The following is a 20,930-nucleotide window of genomic DNA, read 5'->3' as shown; positions in this document are numbered from 1 at the left end:
GGGTAATGTAAAGATTTTAATTATATTAATTATTCTGATCCATGAACATTAAATATATTTCCATTTGTTTGTATCCTCTTCAATTTCTTTCATCAATATCTTGTAATTTGCAGTGTACAGACCTTCACCTCCTAGGTGAAATGTATTTCAAAATATTTTTGATGCATTTGTGAACAGGATTATTTTCTTTTTTTTGTTTTGTTTTGTTTTCAGAAATTTTGTTGTTAATGTGTAGAAGCAAAACTGATTTCTCTATGCTGAGTTTGTATTCTGCAATTTTGCTGAATTTGTTTATTAGTTTCAATAGTGTTTTTCATTGAATTTTTAGAGTTTTTTATATATAAGATCATATCATCTGCAAATAATGTCAGTTTTACTTCTTCCTTTCTAATCTGGATGGCTTTTGTTTCTTTGTCTTGTCTAATTGCTCTAGCTAGAACTGCCACTACTATGATTTTTTAAATTATTTTTATTGGGGTAGAGTTGATTTACAAAGTTGTGTTGGTTTCAGGTGCACAGCAAAGTGGATCAGGTATACATATACTCACACATTTTTAGATTATTTTCCCAAATAGGTCATTACAGAGTGTTGAGGAGAATTCCTGTACTATACAGTAGGTTCTTATTAGTCATCTATTTTATATGTAGTAGTGTGTACATTTCAATCCCAAACTTCTAACTTATACTCCCCCTTCCCCCTTGGTTTATTTTATACATCTAAATTTATTTTCTACACCTGTGACTCTATTTCTGTTTTGTAAATAAATTCATTTTGTTTCATACTACTCACCATTCAGTTTTATGTTAGCTGTGAGTTTATCATATACATCCTTTATGATGTTTGGTCCTTTTATACCCAGGTTGTTGAGAGTTTTTTTATTTTTTAATCATGAAAAGATGTTGGATTTTGCCATGTCCTTTTTTTGCATCTTTTGAAATTATCATATGATTTTTATCTTTCATTATATTAATGTGGTATATCACATTTATTGACTTGCTTATGTTGACCCATCCTTACATCCCAGGTATAAATCCCAGTTGGTCATAGTGCACAATCCTTTTAATGTGTTGTTGAATTTGGATTGTTCATATTTTGATGAGAAGTTTTGCATCTATATTCATCAGGGAGATTGGTCTATACTGTTTTTTTTTGTTTGTTTGTTTTTCTTGTAATGTTCTATCTGTTTTTGGTATCAGAGTAATGCTGGCCTCTTCAAATAAGTTTGAATAAGTTTAATTTTTTTAGAAATTTGTTTGAGACAGATTCTCATTAATTCTTCTCTAAATGTGTGATAGAGTTTGCCAGGTAAGCCATCTGGTTCTGTGATGGGATTTTTCATTAACAGTTCAACCTCCTTTTTCATTTTTTTGGAATCATGTCTCTTTAATGCCCTTTGAAATTCTTATCTGCCTCTTTCCTGATCTCCTCCCATCCTCTAAGTTATAGAAAACCCAATTCAGTACTCTGAGTGCTGCTGGAGAGAAACAATTCTCCAGCTGAGTTTCAAACCACTGGGATTGCAGTGCACTCACTCACTGCTCTTCTCCCCTGTAGGAGATGTCACTACTGCCTGATAGTTCAGCCACATGCCTTCCTTGGGGGAGGGCAAGCACTGGTAAAATTCTTACTGTTTCCACTATGCTGTGCCTTTTTTTTTTTTTTTTTTTTTTTTTTTAATTTCAATGTCAAGCTGGTGTTTCCCCTCTGGAAGCCTGGACTTCTGCAAAGTCTCTCTTGTCCTTTTTCATCTCCCCAGGTTAACATTCTCCAGGTTTTCTCCAACCATGGAGAGAGGGATTGGGGCAGGTTGCTTCTCCACTGATTCCACCACCTGAACCAAGGTCAGTCTGCCTAACATCAAATGCACAGGTGGGCAAGACTCCTATCAGGTCCCTTGGCATATGGTGCAAAATCCCACAACTCCCACAAAGGCACTTTGGTTCATGGAACAAAAAGGAGAAATGTCTTACATCACCATGACACTGATTTCGCTCTTTATTCTCATCTTTCAAATGGAATTAATTAATAGTATTCTCTAGATAGAAATTTAGTGATGGCAATAATTTAATTAATATAAAGCTCCAACATAAAAATTTACAAATAAGAGACTATCAATTAACATCACTTATTTTACTAAAACATTTTTTAGTATTGGTAAGGTATTTAATAAGGTAATTTCTACCATATGATTTTAAAATAACCTCTTAAATCCAGCCACTTTTTTCCAATAAAACTGCATACAAATTTTTGATTATCAGGGTGGAGTCATAGTCATAACTGTAGTGTTAGAACTGCTTATATTTTTATAATTCCATTTCAACATAGACCTTAGTTTCAACAGAAGAGTTAATATAAAATTAAAGTGTGACATGTAATGTTAATTATGAGTATAATATGCTCTTTTTTTTGAAAGATAATCTTCTCCAATTTGTCCCAAATTTGTCAGTGTTTTGTACTAGAAAGAGTATATATTTCAGTAAAATGATTGATTCTATGATGCTTTCTGTGATGGGCTCCCTGAATAGCACAATGATTTTCCATATTTATTTTAACTTAAAATCATAGCCTCTAGGGTTCATCTTAACTCTTTTCACTTTGTAGTCTTTACCTGGTATAATTTTTTGATGATTGTTCATGGCTATAATTTTATGTTGTTTATTAAAAATAGGCCTCAAGATATAAGCCAAGTGAAATAAAATTTAGGAGTGGTTTTTATTGCATTAGGAAAAGTAGAAGCAAAGTTATTTCCATAATAATTTTAAGAAATAATGTCTCTTCATAAGTATGATAAAAAAATTTAAACAGTAAAATTTGTTAAAAATAAAATTCAGATTTTTATGGCCTCATATATATGAGGGTGAGTCAAAAATTATCTGCATTCTGGCTGTAGAATTTATAGATTTTAATATAATCAGAATGCAGGTAATTTTAACCTACCCTCATATGTATAATTCACATTTAAAAGCATACACTTTCACACAAATACAAACCAAAGAAGTTATCTCTGGTAAACTTGAACAAAAAAGTATGCCAAAGATAATTATTTTCATGTGGAAAGAAAGTAATCCTAATGAAATCTCTTTAAAACAGTATTGAAAAGGTAAATGTCTGGCTAAACTAAAGTGAATATATGGTAAATAAATTTAAAGTGTTATAAAGTCATTAATTTGTCAAAGTAGAAATGTACTAATACTTATTAGACTAATAATTCAAATTTACCTTTTGTAATCCATAGAATATCTAGTAAGGGGCTAATAAAAGCATGTGCAATTAATAAGATTAAGACAGAAACACTAGAATAATGAGTATAATTGAAAAAACAAGAAAAAATAATTAACCAAAAAAATTAGAAAAATGGAACATTATTTTGTAGAAATATCAATTATTGCATTAAATATAAATGAACTAAATAATCCAATTACAAGACTGTGATCAACAAACTAGATTTTAAAAGAAAATGAAGTAAGGGTTATGTGACAAACTTATTCTTCTATGTTCCACACTTCTTGATCCTTTACTATTTATTCTCTTTCATAATTCTACCCACTCACCCCCAAGGGTGGTGTGGACCTGTGTCTCATTTCTAACCATTAGATTACTCCAAAGATGATGGATATTATTCCCTGATTTCATTATATTCGTTATATAAATCTCCATCATCCTAGCTGACTCGCTCTAGACACTCTTCTTGCTGGCTTGATGATGTAAACAATCATGTTGGGAAAGTCAGTTTAGCAAGGAAGTGTGGCCAGCCTCCACAAACTGCAGGTGACATCAAGGTGCTGATGGTGGCCTCCAGCCACCAACCAAGTAGTATCTGGGAGCCTATGACCTACAGCTGCAAGGAAATGAATTCTATCAAAAACCTGAATGAGCTTGGAAGTGGATTCTTTCTCAGTTGAGTCTTCAATTCAGAATACATCTCAGCCAGAAATCTTGACAGTAGTCTAGTGAGTTCTAAGTAGAAAAATCAGATGAGCATGTCCAGACTCATGACTCACAGGAAATGTGAGATAACATATATATGTTGTTTTAAGCTATGGAGTTTTGTTAGACATCAATAGAAAGTTGTGCATAGTCCTTATAAAAGAAAATCCTTGAATATAAGAATGCAGAAAGATCAAAAACCAAATGTGGGAAGACACATATCAAACAAATATCAACCCCCCAAATCATTGCACCAAGTGGACTTTGATGAAGGAACGTTGAGTTATAAAGGAATATTTCATAATGGAAAAGGAGTCTTTCTAATGAATGATGTGATGGTCAATTTTTTGTACATAATAACAAGGCCTTGAAATATATGCAGAAGAAACTGCATACTGTTCAGTTCAATAACTGTAGATGGTTATTTTTAAAAGAGTTATTTCAGTTATAGAGATGATAAAGAAAAGCCCATAGAAATATTGATGATTTGGAAAACCAATGAATAAACATAACTTAAATGACATATATAACACATTGAGGGCTCCCTGGTGGCGCAGAGGTTAAGAATCTGCCTGCCAATGCAGGGGACATGGGTTCGAGCCCTGGTCCGGGAAGATTCCACATGCCTCGCAGCAACTAAGCCTGAGTGCCACAACTACTGAGCCTGGGCTCTAGAGCCTGCAAGCCACAACTATTGAGCCCACATGCCACAACTACTGAAGCCCAAGTGCCTAGAGCCCATGCTCTGCAACAAGAGAAGCCACCGCAATAAGAAGCCTGCACACTGCAATAAAGAGTAGCCCCCACTCTCTGCAACTGCAGAAAGCCCACTCATACCAAGAAAGACCCAATGAAGCCAATAAAATAAAAAAATAAATATTAAAAAAAAAGAACATTGAATGTAACAGCTGCAGCTGCATATGTTTTCAAAGGTACATGTGTGCCAAAATTAGCAACATGTTGAGTCCTAACATTATGTCTCAACTAATTTCAAGTGATTGAAATCTTACAAACTGGTATGCATGTGGTAATACATTAAAAATAATTATAAAATTCTCGAGTTCAAAAATCCCAAAATGTTTTGATATTAATCCACACATTTGTAAGGAACCTAAGAGTCAATGAAAAATATCAAAATAAAATTTAAAAATATTTTGAATGGAGTAATAATAGAATATAGCATATCAAAACTTGTGAAATGCAGTGAAGCCTACTATCAGAATGAAATTTATATTCTCTAATGCATATAATACTACAGAAAGGAAAATGTGAAATACATTAACATAAGTACCATTTGAAGAAGCTAGGAAATAATTTCTAAAATATGGTAAATAATGAAATAGAAAACACATATAATATTAAGAACTTTAAGGAAACTAAAGGTTGATTCTTTGAATATATAAGTATAGGTATGTATTTATGTGTGTATATGCTTCAAGAATGACTTTGAAGGAAAAAAAAGTGTACAAATTATCAATTATAAATTTGGAAAATAAAAAAGGAATATCCTACAGACATTAAATATACAATATTTAAGGTATTATAAACAAAATCATGTCAGATGAAATGAACAAATCCCCTGACCAATCAAACTTACAAAAATCAAAATAAAATGAAATGAAATTTGAAAGTTCTTGTAAATATTAAAGAAGTTTTTACTATAAAGAACTTCAACCCAAGAAAAACTCAGATATCTCCCAACATGTTATGTCAAGACCAAGTCTGCATTATTCCAGATTTTCAAGTTTTACCTAATATTAGAAACATAAAACAATGTTATACAGTGTATTAACAGAATAAAAACAAAACAAAAAGAGTATATGATCACCATATATAGAAAAAGCATTGAATAAAAGTCAACATCTGTTTATGGTTTAAAAAAGAAAATGATCTTCAAAAATTTATCATTAATATGATAAATTTATGTTTATATATTTACAATCATTTACAATTTATATATTGTAAATAAAAAGTGTCTCCAAGAAAAAAAAAAAAAAACCTCAAAATCCATAATACTAAATGATAAATATTGAAAGCTCCCTCCTTATGGTCAGGAATGACACAAAGATATTCACTATCAATAATTCTATTCAACATACTTTTTATTTTACATTTTATATTTCTGTATAATACACCTTAATTTTCAGAAATGCTCTCTTTACTCAGTTATCTAAATCCTGATTTTGGTAAAGAGCTTCAAGTGTTACCAGAGTAAGTTTTTTGCCCCTGCTTGACTATAGTTGTACCACACAGATTCTATCACACTAATTTTTTGTTTTCCCTTGGAATTATCACGGTACTAGGAACTTTTATGATATCACTTGTAATGAAAATAATCTATGATTTCCAGTAAATAATATTATCCATATGTATTCTTATTTGCCACATCAATTTAGTGACTAAATTATAAAACATTTTCTGTGCTTAACAAACTATAACATTGTTTTCTGTGTATCTTGTAATAGGGATTCCTATTATTGACTTTGGTGGATACATAAGATTAAAAAAAAGAGTGCAATATTAACAATGGTGAATACCACAGATATTTATGCACCACATTATTCATTAATTCAATACATTTATATTGAGTACCTACTATATGCTGAGTGATCTATTAGTGCTAGAGACACAATTGGAAGCCAATCACTGGTTCAGCCATCATGGAGTTTATCATGGACCAAATTGTGTCCCCCACAAATGTGTATATCGAGGTCCTAACACCCCAGTGCCTCAGAATATGATGGTATTTAGAGATAGGCCCATTAAAGAGGTAATTAAGTTAAAATGAGGCTATCAGAATAGACCCTAATCCAATATGACCTGTATCCTTACCAGAAGTGTAGACACAGAGAGAGAACCAGGGGTGTGCACGCACAGAGGAAACACCACGTGATGGAGAGTAAGTGGTCATCTGCAATCCAAGGAGAGAGACGCAGGTAAAAATACAATGTGCTATGCAAGCATGTTTTACAGAGAACTGATCTATTGGTGGACAGGGTAGAGTTATCTCAGTAAACATTATTTGAGCTAAGAGGTAACAGATGCAGGATGGAAGGTAGAGATAATGTGTTAAGTCCCAGGGGATAGCATCCATCAAAACGTGAGGTGGGAGTGGGTTCTAGTATGAGGAATACAGACTAGAATGCCTGTGAGTAGGAGCAACAGGGGGAAAACGTGAGTTGATGCAGGAGAAATAGACAGGAACTGGATAATGCAGGTCTCTGCATATCGCAGAAACCATGTTCACCCAACCATGACATCATCCTCTGAGAACCCATCTAGACTACATTTTCCAGCCTTCCTTGCAGTTAGGTGTGACCATGTGATAGAGTTTTGTCCAGTAAAATCTGGGGTTGAAAGTTAAAACAATGGTAATCCTGTGCACTACTAGGGTGGTGAAAAGAAAGTTTTTGTCATGAAACTAAAATATTTAAAATAGTTTGGCTTCAGAGATAAGGCAGATGGATAATCAGAGGGTACCCCAGATTTCTGCATCTAGCCAAAAATACCATCAAATATCAACCAAGCCTAACTGTTCTTTGTTTTTCCTGAAATGCATGGCCTGTACTGGTTATAATATATGACTATATATACAAGTTAACAATTGTACAGTAAATGTTAAATTTTGAAATGATTTAAAGTGTTTCAGATAGCTATGTTAACTTTTACAGTTTGTACGATATACCACAAAAATAAATTTCTATGTTAAAATGTCAAATTTTATTTGTTTATTTTAAGCATGCTGTAATCCTAGTTTTTATGTTTATGTCTTCTGATATATACATACATATACATTCTCCTGGCATAATTTTTACTTTTAAATTGTATGAGAGACACTGTTGAGTGTTGTATGCATTCAACATCTGTCCAAAAAGCCATTGCATGAATGTTGTGTTTGTGCTTCAAGAAAAACAATGTCTTTTTAATTATGAAAAAAATATGAAAGAAAAGGTATCAATTGGATGAGACTAGTACCCAGTAACCAATATAATTTATATAAATATAATCAAATAATGTATCTCATTGGCCAAAACATTTGTTTGGGTTTTTCAGTAATATCTTTTGGAAAAACCCAAATGAACTTTTTGGTAACATCTTATGGGAAAACCCAAAAGAACTTTTTGGCCAATGCAATACATTTTAGAAGATTTAATTTAAGCAGGACAACTACATATATACATAGCATTGTTTTCAGTGGACAAAAGAAAATCACAGTGTTTTTATTTTATGCCTGATGTAAAGATTATTCTTGATTTCTAGAAACCATATCACTGTCCTCTTTGCTCAATATGCCTTTACTCAAGACATTGTCATCCTAAAGGAACTTTAAGTATTTTCACTTCATTTAGGGCACTTTAGAGTTAGTCAGAGTCAACATAACCCTGTGGATTGACCATCAAGATAGAAGTGACAATTTTGTATATTAATAGTACTTGACCTACCTAAGTAATTCATTCATTGGAAGTGCTCAAAATCTAGGTTTTGACCATGTTGGCCCTAGTGAGATTAGTTCATGGTACTTGTTTTTCACAAGTTTTTCTTTTGCAGTTAATTGGGTTAAATAATGCCCCAATGTGGTTTAGAAATGACACGTCTTCAATTCAAAGTCAGTAGTATATACTTTGATTAAAAATAAAAATATATTTATCAATGTAAATTTTATGTTATTAATATGTGTCATATAAGTGATATTAAGATACCAGGAATGTTTATCCAGAAAGAATATTATCTAGTTTCCTGAAGATTAGCAAAGGAGAAGCTGATATTATTCTAATGATTGTTAGTATCTTTAAGTTGTTTCCAATTTTTAAATAAAAAATACTAACTGCAGAAGTCTTCATATCAAAAGTTAAGGTGTTGAAGAAATATGTGAATGAAAAATATTGCCTGTCATATCAGTAAACAAAAGATGTTGCAACAATCAAGCCATCACACTGCAGCCACCCTAATGTTGAGCCCTGAGGAACTTGGGATTGAGGCAGGATGCCCCCCATCAAGCAGTCAGCCACTGCAGCCACAGCAACAATGCACCCTGAGGAGACACAGGATGAGAAGCACAGGATACTGGCCCCAGATGGCTGAGGTGCATATCAAAGAAATTATTTCAGTGAGCCCAGACTTTGCATCTTCCCATACACAAAAATACACTAAATTCCTGAACTTGAGATGTCTGGTTTTCCTTAATTAATAGTAACCTTTTGATGTTTTGACTATCTGGTCTTCATTGCAAAAACTGCTATATATCCTGGCTCCCCTCCCTTGGCTCTTCAGAGCAGTCTCTCAGAGTTATCTGAGACGCTTTGTCCCAGGCTTACATCCTCAGTTTTGTCCACCAAAGAAAACATAACTCTCAGCTTTTAGGTTGTGCTTTTTTTTTTTTTTTCAGTTGACAGATATTTATGGCTGGGAAGACAGCCCTCGATGTTAAGCCAATGGTTTGCACTTTAGGAAGCAATGACAGGAAGCCACTGAAGTGTTTAGTGAGGAGGAAGGCAGGGTGAGATTTGGAGAGGCTATACTGGCTGAAGTGTGCAACAGAATTCAATGGTATTTTGTTAGATATATCTTTCCAAATAATAATAGTTCCCTAAGACAATATATGTCATGTTAAGTTATTTTTTCCTATTATCAAGTAAGTGTAATAAAAACTGATTTTAAATACTTATGTATAAGATCTAAATCTTATAGACTGTTGACTATGTTCAAGACTTTACTGAGTGATCTTACTTATTTCTCCCAAAGAACACGTGGATTCTCTCAAGGCAGACCCAGTCCCTTGTGTTGAATTTGTTACAGCAATGGTCCAAGTCTGTTCCTGCTTCCTTGAAGATGTGCTTCTTGGCAGCATCTTTCCACTTAATTCTGGGCTCAACAGTATGACTTAATTTGGCTAAAGGTACAGTAGCAATGTTATGCAAGCCAAAATGTGAAAATGATTTGCACTTTGGGTCTTGCCCTCTCACTGCTCTTAGAACCATGCTGTCTGCTGCCTTGTGAGCAAGCCCAGACTAGCCTGCTGGATAATAAGATATATGTGGACCAGTCACCACCCTTGCCACCAGGGCTGACAGTGAGTCAACTGCCAGGCCATCTAGACCCCAGAAGACATGAACCAGTCTGAGTTCAGCAGAGCCTAGTTCAGATGAGCAGAATTACTTACTTTACTCATAGACATGTAAGCAATAAAGAAATGATTATTATTTAAACTGCAATGTCTGGGTTTATTTATTAGTAAAAGCTCATGTACACACATATGTCTATTCCCTTCTAACTTACTAACAGAACCATAAATTTAATGCAAAATATTCACTTGCACACTTAATAAAATACTATTTTCCTTGATTCTTTTACATTGGGTGTAACTATGTGTCCTAGGATCTGGCCAGTGAGAAGCAAGCAGAGTTTAGTAGATGAGGCATCCAAGAAGGCTATTGTTTTCCTGATGTAAATGAATATCTTTTCACACAATTTTCTCTGAGTTTTTTTCTGCCTGAGATATGGATGAGATGCAACGAGATCTCATCAAAAATGAGATGTCTGTGACTTAAAATAAATGCACAATGTGAGAGTTGCAAGTTAAGTTTTATTTGGGGCAAAATGATGACTATAACCTGGGAGACAGCATTTCAGATAGCTCTGAGAAACTGCTCTGAAGAGGTAGGGGGAAAGGTCAGTGTATATGTGATATTGGTGAAGGGGGAGTACAAGCAGTTGAGCACATATTTTTGCAGAAGGTCTCGTAAGGGTTACTGCTAGTCATGAGGAGCAGAGGTCACCATGAAGCAATTTAGTGCTTTGCTAGATATGAGGAGATGCAAGAGTTGGGGTCATAAAATCAGCTCCTGAAAATATCTATCTGAAGGCTTACCAGTTTTTCTCAGAGCACAGAGTGCCTCATTCCTGATCTCCACCCTGAGTTCCTTTCAGGAGATGTTGAAGATCAGCAGCTGCAGTGGCAAATGATTTAGTCCTTGCAGAGGTAGATGGCAAGTGCCCAAGGCAAGTCCCAAATTGTAGTTGATATGTCATACATTTTTATATAGAAGAGCAGGAAACTAGAAGAGGCTTCAGTTTATAATGACCCAGCTGCACCAAACTTCAAAGTACCTACTTCCAGAATGGCATTTCACACGAAAGAAGTAACCCAGGGCTTCTGTTACTTTATTCTTTGTTTAGTTTCTGCAAATGCAGTTCTACACATTACTAGCTGTATTGAAAGATTAGAAAACAATATTTAAGAACTTTAATATTCTCATAATATGTATCTAATAATTGGATTCAAATTTCAGTTCCACAAATACATTGAGCACATATACTGTGCTACATATTGTTTATTCTTTAGTACTATTCTATAGGTATTCCTCACTGTAGTTCATCTCAGCATCTTTAATACTCAGATGTGCAGTTTTTAGACCATTTCCTAGGACCACAATTCTGAAAAATTCAACTGAGAAATGCTTGTTTTAGAGGTCTTCATGACAGTGAACAGGGAGACCAGTCAGAATTTTATTGCAATATTTCAGGTAGGGAGGAATCAGTGCCTAAAGTAAAGGGAAAGAAATAGGTGGGGGAAGAGAAACAGAAGTGTTTTAAGAGAATAGAATATATTTCACATTTGTTTGGGTGTGAAAGAGTTGGAAAGAGGAGGTTTTTGTGGTGTTATTATTTGAGAATATAAGCCAAATGAAATCACTGGGAGAACTGTGATGAGTTCTTTAGAGTCAGTTAATTTTGAGCTGCTTGTGCAAATCTCCATGTAGTGAATGTGTGGGTATAGGGTCTGAATATGCATGGGAAGAATGTAAGAGTTATTTAACAACTGGTACATCTTAGGTAACGATCAATTAGAATGGGTGCTGATTAGAATATTCTATAGGTGAGTAACAGTTTCATAACAGTAAGGGACATACAGGAGGGAGGTGAGGGAAAAAGGAGGGAAGGAAGACAGGAAAAAAAAGAAAGATTAAAAATAAGGAAAATTACTCAGTAGCATTTAAATTACAAAGTACTTCCTCACATGCACCCAGATTTGAAGAATATCTGCCGGAAACATAGATAATATCAACTAACCTCGTTCAAGAAACATTAATTGGGCTCTATCATGTGTTAGGTACTTTTCTAGGAAGAATGAGGAGAAGGGTGAGACAGATAAATCAGGACCCTGTTCAAGGTACATTTATTTTCCATTCGGGGAAGGCAGATACTGAAAAATTGAACAAATCCAACCTAGATATTTTATAGACACTGAATTGTATGCTGAAAACAAAAATAAAACAAGAAAATTTTGACAACTTTTGTTAGTGTTATCAAATCTATTGGGCAATACTGTGGTCTTTGGAATAGTCTATGCATCACAAATGCACTACTTTATCTGGATTCCCATTCCCTGAAAAGCAGTAACACTATTGGAGACTGGAAATAAGAAGAGAGGTTGTGGGACTGTGTTACACGTGCTAGTTTTCCCTATATCTTCTGTATAGTTGTAACGCAGACTCACACTAAGAAATATAAACTCTGGTGGTGAAGTTGGTACTGTGAAAACACTAGTACAATAATCTGAGGCATTTACACCATAGCAAGGCAAGTGAAACAGAATTGATGGCGTGGAGAAAAACAAGGGAAGCTTTATTTAAAGAAAGTACAGGGGTGATGAGAATGTCCTCTGATTTGGGTTTTCCTTACCATAACTCTTGGACCTATAAGGTCAAGAGACAAATCCACTAGTTCTGCAGTCAAAAGCAGCCAGTGAGTCTTCCCTCAAGTTGGACTGCACTTAAAGTTAGTATATTTTTTATTGGACTGTAAATGAGGTAAAACGAGAGAGCCAAAATATGTATACACTTTCTACAACATCTAAGGACTCTATTAAATGTGCTACAAATAATAATTTTAATCCAAAACAGTAGAATTGTTCCCTTCAATTCAATGGCATTTTCTTGAAATTCCACATTATCAAAGTATGAGAAACTCCATCTAGGTAGCAAGTCTCAGGTAGCAAGTGTGCATGTGTGTGTTTGTGTGTGTGTGTGTGTGTGATTTCTAACCTAACTTCCGAAAGCTCTGTGTCTTACCAAGCCATATAATATATCAACTATTTCCCAATCTCTAGGAACCATCAGCATGATTTCACCAATCATGTGGGCTACTGTGATTGTATGATGGCCAAGTTCATTGATACTTACATATGCATAACAAACCAGAAAGCTGATGAACCTCTGAGGTAAGATGGAAATGTTCCTCCTGAGAATCTATAAACTTTTAATATTTGCTGTCTTCTGTATGAGTAGAGTGAAAAATCAATAGCAGCAAAATTGTCACTAGGAGATGAACTGAATAACCATAGTAAGGAATTGAGAAGTAGCTCTACATGTGTCAACACAATGTAGCAAAAATCCTCAAATCCCAGTGACTTTACATTGCAAAGGTTCATTTCTTGCTAAGACATAATCTGATGCAGATGATCCAGGTTTAGTGGGTTTCTTGGGTGGCTACATTCCAGTTTATGTACTCAGGGATCTGAAGTTCTCCCATCACCTGGTCCCACTCTTTTGAAGTAGTTTACTCCAGCCCCACAAGCAGAGAAAAGAACATTAAATTGTAATGAATGTTTTACATTCAGTCCTAAATATATTATGCTTCATATCTTCCCACAGTTGGCCACACAATCCAGCCTGAATACAAGGGAGATAGAGCAAAGCAATCTTCCTATTTGTTCAAGGGGAAAGTAAAATAATTTAATGAAAAATATTATTGTCTCTAACACATACTCCAATTAGGGTCAAAACTTAATTAAGCTTATGGTAAACACATGTCATTTCTACCAAACTATCAGATTTTTCCACTGGATCTATTACAGGATTGAAAAGAGCCATGTTAGGAGTCAATCTTTCAGGTTGCTCTGATGGTTGACTATCTGAGCAATTCTTTTAGGAATGAGGTATGGCTATTAGTTACCTATTTTTTTTTTAAAGCTCTTTATCGGAATATAATTACTTTTCACTGCTGTGCCAATTTTTGAGGTACATCAAAGTGAATCAGCTGTATTTATACACGTATCCCCATACTCCCTCCCTCCAATGACTCCCTCCAACCCTCCCTATCCTGACCCTCTAAGTCATCACCCATCATCAAGTTTATCTCCCTATGTTATGCAGGAACTTCCCACTAGCTATCTATTTTACATTTCGTGGTGTATATGTTATTGCTACTCTCTCACTTCATCCCAGCTTCCCCTTTGCCCTCATTCCATGTCCTCAAGTCTGTTCTCTACATCTGCATCTTTATCCTTGCCCTGTCACTGGGTTCATCAGTACCTTATTATTTTTTTTTTTTTTTTAGATTCCATATATATGAGTTAGCATGCAGTATTTGTTTTTCTCTTTCTGGCTAGTTAACTATTTTTTAAAAGAAGGGTATCATCACCAACTACCATTTAACCTTTGTCATAAATATAAATCTTATCCACAGATCAGAAAACTTGTTAAAGTTTTTGCTGGTTAAAATTATATCAATTCTAACTATGAACTTAGGATAAGGAAAAGCAGCCACCATGGAGATTTGGATTCACCTGTGCCTACAGTACAGTATCCATGTAAATTCCAATTATCTTTTGATATTCATAAGCTCCATTCACACCAGCAGGTCACAGTGTAGTTCTAGATACCAAGGATCAATGCTACATTAGACCCAGTGTCCAATAATTCTCAACAATTTTGTATATTGTTCCTTTCCCCAAAGCTTAATTAGGTAGGTAAATAAATGCAAGATTTTTTGTCCTTTTGGACAAGCTTTGAAGAAAGGATCATAATATGAACATGTGGCTTTTGAGCAGTTATTACTCTTCATTTCAGGAACTGGAAATATGCCATGGCTCAGATACATGAATTTAGGGTAGTATTCTGACTCTGTAATGCAATGTATCATCAGGCCTTTGTTAACTGTATTATATTATAAAATATGATAATACTCAATGATAAAAGTTACTTTGATACATAAAGCAAGTAATTCCTTACAGAGTGACCTAATAACTTCTTTCCTATGGATTCATGATTAATTGGATTCTCTCAGAGATTTCCAAGGTTAGGCTACTCTTGGAGATTGGATGACTGCCTGCTCTTGCAGCCACATGTTAATCACATCAGCTTTGCTTCTTTTTAAAATATTTCTGTGTCTCTTATACCTGGACTCTGATGTTTGTGATCCATTCAGCCACATTGAAATCAGAGAGCCCATTTCAACTGAAACTGCTTACTATATCATTCATGGGTGCATTTTTTGAAATCTGTGCTTCTCTTGCAGATCAATTCCTAAAGGTCTTGGTGAAAAAACAATTCATTCTAATACCTCTCAGAGAATATAATTAGGCAATATTTTCAATTATTGTGTTAAAATATATCCAGCATTTCACAATCTCTCTGAATCTGGGATTTGAATCCCAATATATTCAATTTACCATGTAATTTCTGTTGTTCAATGTCACTTAATCATCAAATTTGCATACAGGTTTACACTAGAAAAGGGAGTCATCTAAAGAACCACAGGAGGCAGGGAGATCAAGATGGTGGATTAGGAGGACCCTGAGTTCATCTCCCCCAACAAACACATCAAAAGTACATCCACACATGGAGGAGCTCTCACTAAAAACAATCTGAGATGGACAGAAAGGCCTTCTACAATGAAAGCTGTAAAGAAAATCTACACAGAGTCTGGTAGGAAGTGGGGAGAAGCAATTGCGTCAGGACTCACACTTTTAGCAGGGACACAGAGGAGGGAGGGAATATCACAGGAGTGGGGATCTTTCCTGGGAAGTGAGGGGTTCAAGCCACGTATGGGGCACCTCAGCTCTGGAGTCCAATATCAAGAAGAAGAGCGCCATTAGGTGGTTTGAAAATCAGTGGGACTGTAAGAAAGTGGGACTCAGCTCATGAAAGGAGCACACATAAATTTGCTTACTCCCAGGAACAAGGAGAAGGAAGCAGGTTGAAAAAGTCTGGGGCTCTGTCCAGTTTACCATGCCTACCTCAATGTACACCCCAGCCTCTCTAACTCTGTCACAGCTCTCCACTAGGGCAAAAACTGCTGTTGCCAAGGAGAGAGTGAACACTGAGAGAGACAGAGAATTACCTCAGACCTCACCTGCCTCTGGACAGGGTGAAGGCAGCTGTTGGAAGTGCTCGTGTGGAGGCAGCTGATAGGGAGCTGCCTGGAGCTCTGACTGGCTTGCTCAGGATGTCCCAGTGCACACCCCCATCTGCATCAAACCCCTTTTGCCCCAGTGTGGCTCTTCACTAGGCCACAGGTGCCATTGACAGAAGGAGAACATGCACTTAGAGGCAGCATCATCAGCTCTGGCCTGACCCTCAGGACATCTGCTCCAATGCCTTGAGCCCCAACCCCACCCCTGATAGGGCACTCATAGTGACTGAGCAGAAGAGAAGCCCCTGTTCACACCTGGTCCTGGCTCTAGCCCCTCCAACTCCACCCCTGCCTCCCACCACAGTGATAGCTGCCAGCATATCCCAGGGGAAGATGTGGCCCAAACTCACTTCAGATCCAGCTCTCCCACCAAAGCCAGCGGGCACATGCAGACTGCATAGGAATGCTCCCACACAGAGACATACCTTCAAGGCTGGGGTGGCTAACTGCTTCACCTAACTTCATAGAAACAGAGAAATTTAAACAAAATGAAAGGACAGAGGAATTTGTTTCAAATGAAAGAACAACAAAAATTCTGAAAAAAAAAAAAAAAACAATAGAGGTAAATAATTTACCAGATACACAATTCAAAGCATTAGTAATAATAACACTAACTGAAACTGGGGAAAGAATAAATGAACACAGTGAGAATTTTAACAAGGAATTCAAAATAAGAAAATAATAAAAGCACAAGGGAATAGACAACAAAAAAAGAGAAAAAAGAACAGAGATGAATTACAAAAAAAAAAAAAAAAAAAAAAAAAAACCAGAAAACAAGCAACATAATGGCAATAAATATATTACTTTATCAGCTTCATCAGTAATCACTTTAACCAATGAAAAGACATGAGGGGGCTGATTGGATAAAAAATAAAAATCTATATGTTGCCTATAAGAGACTCACTTAGGAGCTAAAGACACACACAGACTGAAAGGAATGGAAAAAATATATTTAATTCAAAGGGAAACAGAAAGAAAGCTGGTGCAGCAATACTTATATCACATGAAGTAAATTTAAAACAAACATCTATAACAAGACAAAGAAGGGCATTATAGAATGATAAAGGGATCAATACAAGATGTTAGAACCTCCATAGGTTAACATGTGCATCTAATATAGGAACATCTAAATATATAAAGCAAATATTAACAGACATAAAGGGAAATTGACAATAATACAAAAATAGTAGGAAACTTTAACATTCCACTTGAATGGACACATCATCCAGATGAAAATTCTTAAGGCAACAGTGACCTTAAATGATACTCTAGACCACTGGAATTCATAAATACCTACAGGACATTCTATCCAAAAACAAAATTACATGTTATTTTCAACTGCACATGGAACATTCTGCAAGATAGGTCACAAGCTAAGCCACAAAACAAGTCTCAACAAATCTAAGAAGATAGAAATTATAACAAGCATATTTCCAACCATGATGATATGAAAGTAGAAATCAGATACAGGAAGGAAAACAGCAAGAGTACAAATATGTGGTGACTAAACAATATGCAACTAAATATTCAATTGGTAGAGAAGAAATAGAAAGGAAATTAGAAAATATCTTGGGACAAATGAAAATATAAACAAAATCTAAGGGATAGAGTAAAAGAAGTTCTAAGAGGAAAGTTTATAGCAATGAAGTCCTACCTAATGAAAATTGGAAAATCTCAAGTAGACAATGTAACCAACCATCTTAAAAAATTACAAAAAGAAGAACTAACAAAGCCCAAAGTCAGCAAGAATAAGGAAATAATAAAGATCATAAGGGAAATAAATAAAATATTGAGAAAAATATCAACAGAAAAGATCAATGAAACCAAGATGATTTTTTACAAGATAAAAAATTGGTAAGCCAGGCTCATCAAGAAAAAAAGAGAAAAGGTCCATATAAACAAAATAAGAAATGAAAGAGAAGAAATTACAACCAATAACATAAAGATACAAAAACTCGTAACACTATGAAAAGTTGTAGGCCAACCAAATGGACAGCATAGAAGAAATGGATAAATTCCTAGACACATATATAATCTTCCAAGACTGAATCAATAAGAAATAGATAATCTGATCAGATCAATCACTAGTAGTGAAATTGAATCAATAATTGAAAATCTCCCAGAAAACAAAATCCAAGACCAGGAGGCTTCGCAGGGAATTTCTACCAAACATATAAATATCCATCTTTCTCAAACTATTCCAAATAATTGAAAAGAAGAGAATATCCCAAATACATTCTGCAAGGCCATCATTACCCTGATACCAAAACCAGGCAAATATACTACAATAAAAGAAAATTACAGGCCTAGATCACTGACAAATATAGATGTAAATCTTCTCAACAAACTATTAACAAATTCAATTCAACAATATATAAAAAGGATTATACACATGATCAAGTGGGATTTAATCCAGGGACATAAAATGTGGTTCAATAATTCCAAATCAATCAATGTGATACACCACATTAACAAAAAGAAAGAAAAAAAACACATGATCATCTCAATAGACTTGCAGAAAGTATCTGACAAAACAACATCCATTCATGATAAAAACTCCCATCAAAGTAGATATAGAGGGAACACACCTCAACATAACAAAGACTATTTATTACAAACCCACAGCTAACATCATACTCTATGTTGAAAAGCTAAAATATTTTCCTCTGAAATCAGGAATGAGAAAAATATGTCCAGTCTCATCATTTCTATTTAATATAGTATTGGAAGACAGCCAGAAATCAAGCACACACACACACACACAAAGAAATAGAAATATCCAATTGGAAGGAATGAAGTAAAACTGTCACTATTTGCAGATCACATGATACTATATACAGAAAACCCTAAACTCTCCATCACAATATTAAGTGAATAATATTTCTAAATAAATAAATAATAAATATTGATTTATAACAAATAAACAAATTCAGTAAAGTTAGAGGACACAAGGTTAATATATAGAAACCTATTGTTTTTCTCTACACTAAAATTGAATTATCAGAAAGAGAAAGCAAGAAAGTTATGTTCAAAATCCCATTGAAAAGAATAAAATAGGAACTTCCCAGGTAGCATGGTAGTTAAGAATCTGCCTGTCAATAAAGGGGACATGGGTTTGATCCCTGGTCCAGAAGGATCCCATGTGCCTCAGAGCAGCTAAGCCCATGAGCCACAACTACTGAAGCTTGTGTGCCTAGAGCCCATGCTTTTCAACAAGAGAAGTCACTGCAGTGAGAAGCCCACATAATGCCATGAAGAGTAGGCCCTGCTCGCCACAAATATAAAAAGCTTTCATGCAGCAATGAAGACCTAATGCAGCCAAAAATTAAAAAGAAAAAAAAAAAAGGTTAAAATATTTAGGAATAAACTTAACCAAGGAGGTAAAAGACCTATACTATGAAAACTATAAAGATGAAGAAAATTGAAGATGATACAAAGAAATGGAGAGGAATTCCATGTTCATGGATTGGAAGAATTAATATTGTTAAAATGCCCATACTACTCAAAACTGTCTACAAATTTAATGCAATCTCTATCAAAATACCCATGACGTTTTTCACAGTGCTAGAACAAATAGTCCTAATATGTATATAGAAACACAAAATAACCAAAATAGAAATCTTGAGAAAAGTGAACAAAGCTAGAGGTATTGCATACCTTGAATTCAGACTATACTGCAAAGCTATGGTAATCAAAGTAGTATGGTACTGATACAAAAACAGACACATAAATCAATGGAACAAGACAGAGCACCTAGAAATAAACCCACACACATATGGTTGATTAACCTAATTGACAAAGAAGCCAAAAATATACAATGAGGAAAGGACAGTCTCCTCAATAAATGGTGCTGGGAAAACTAGAGAGCTACCTGTAAAAGAATGAAACGGGAACATTTTTCTCACACTAAATACAAAAACTCAAGATGGATTTAAGACTGAAATGTAAAACTGGAAACCCTAAAACTCCTGGAAGAAAACATAGGCAGAACACTCTTTTACATAAGCCATAATAATAATTTTTTGGCTCTGTCTCCTCAGGCAAATGAAACAAAAGCAAAAATAAACAAATAAGACCTAATTAAATGTAAAACTTTTGCACAGCAAAGGAAATCATTGGGGAAATGAAAAGACAACCTACTGAATGGAAGAAAATATTTACAAATGATATGACTGATAAGGGGTTAATACACAAAATTTATAAACAGCTCATACAACTCAATATCAATAAAACAAACTCTCTTAAAAATGGGCAGAAGATCTGAATAGACATTTTTCTAAAGAAGACATACAGATGGGCAACAAACACATGAAAACCTGCTCAACATGATGTATCATTGGGGAAGTGAAAATCAAAACTACAGTGAGATATCCCCTCACACAAGTCAGAATGGCTACCATCAAAAAGACCACAAATAACAAATGCTAGGGAGGATGTGGAGAAAAGAGAACACTTGTGCACTGTTGGTGGGAATGTAAATTGGTGTAACCAATATGAAAAACAGTATGGAAGTTCCTCAAAAAACTAAAAATAGAACTACCATATAATCCAGTAATTCCACCCTGGGTATATATCTGAAGAAAATGAAAAGATTAATTCAAAAAGATACATACACCACTATGTTCACTGAAACATTATTTACAACAGCCAAGATATGGAAGCAAACTAAATGCCCATCAACAGATGAATGGATAAAGAAAATGTAATTGTATATATCATATATATGTGTATACATACATACACACACAAAATGGAATATTACTTGGCCAATAAATGAATGAAATTCTACCATTTTATTCAATGTGGA

This window comes from Hippopotamus amphibius, chromosome 6, assembly GCF_030028045.1.
Source record: "Hippopotamus amphibius kiboko isolate mHipAmp2 chromosome 6, mHipAmp2.hap2, whole genome shotgun sequence".
Classification (NCBI taxonomy): Eukaryota; Metazoa; Chordata; class Mammalia; order Artiodactyla; family Hippopotamidae; genus Hippopotamus; species Hippopotamus amphibius.
Note: the sequence above shows the minus strand (reverse complement) of the source record.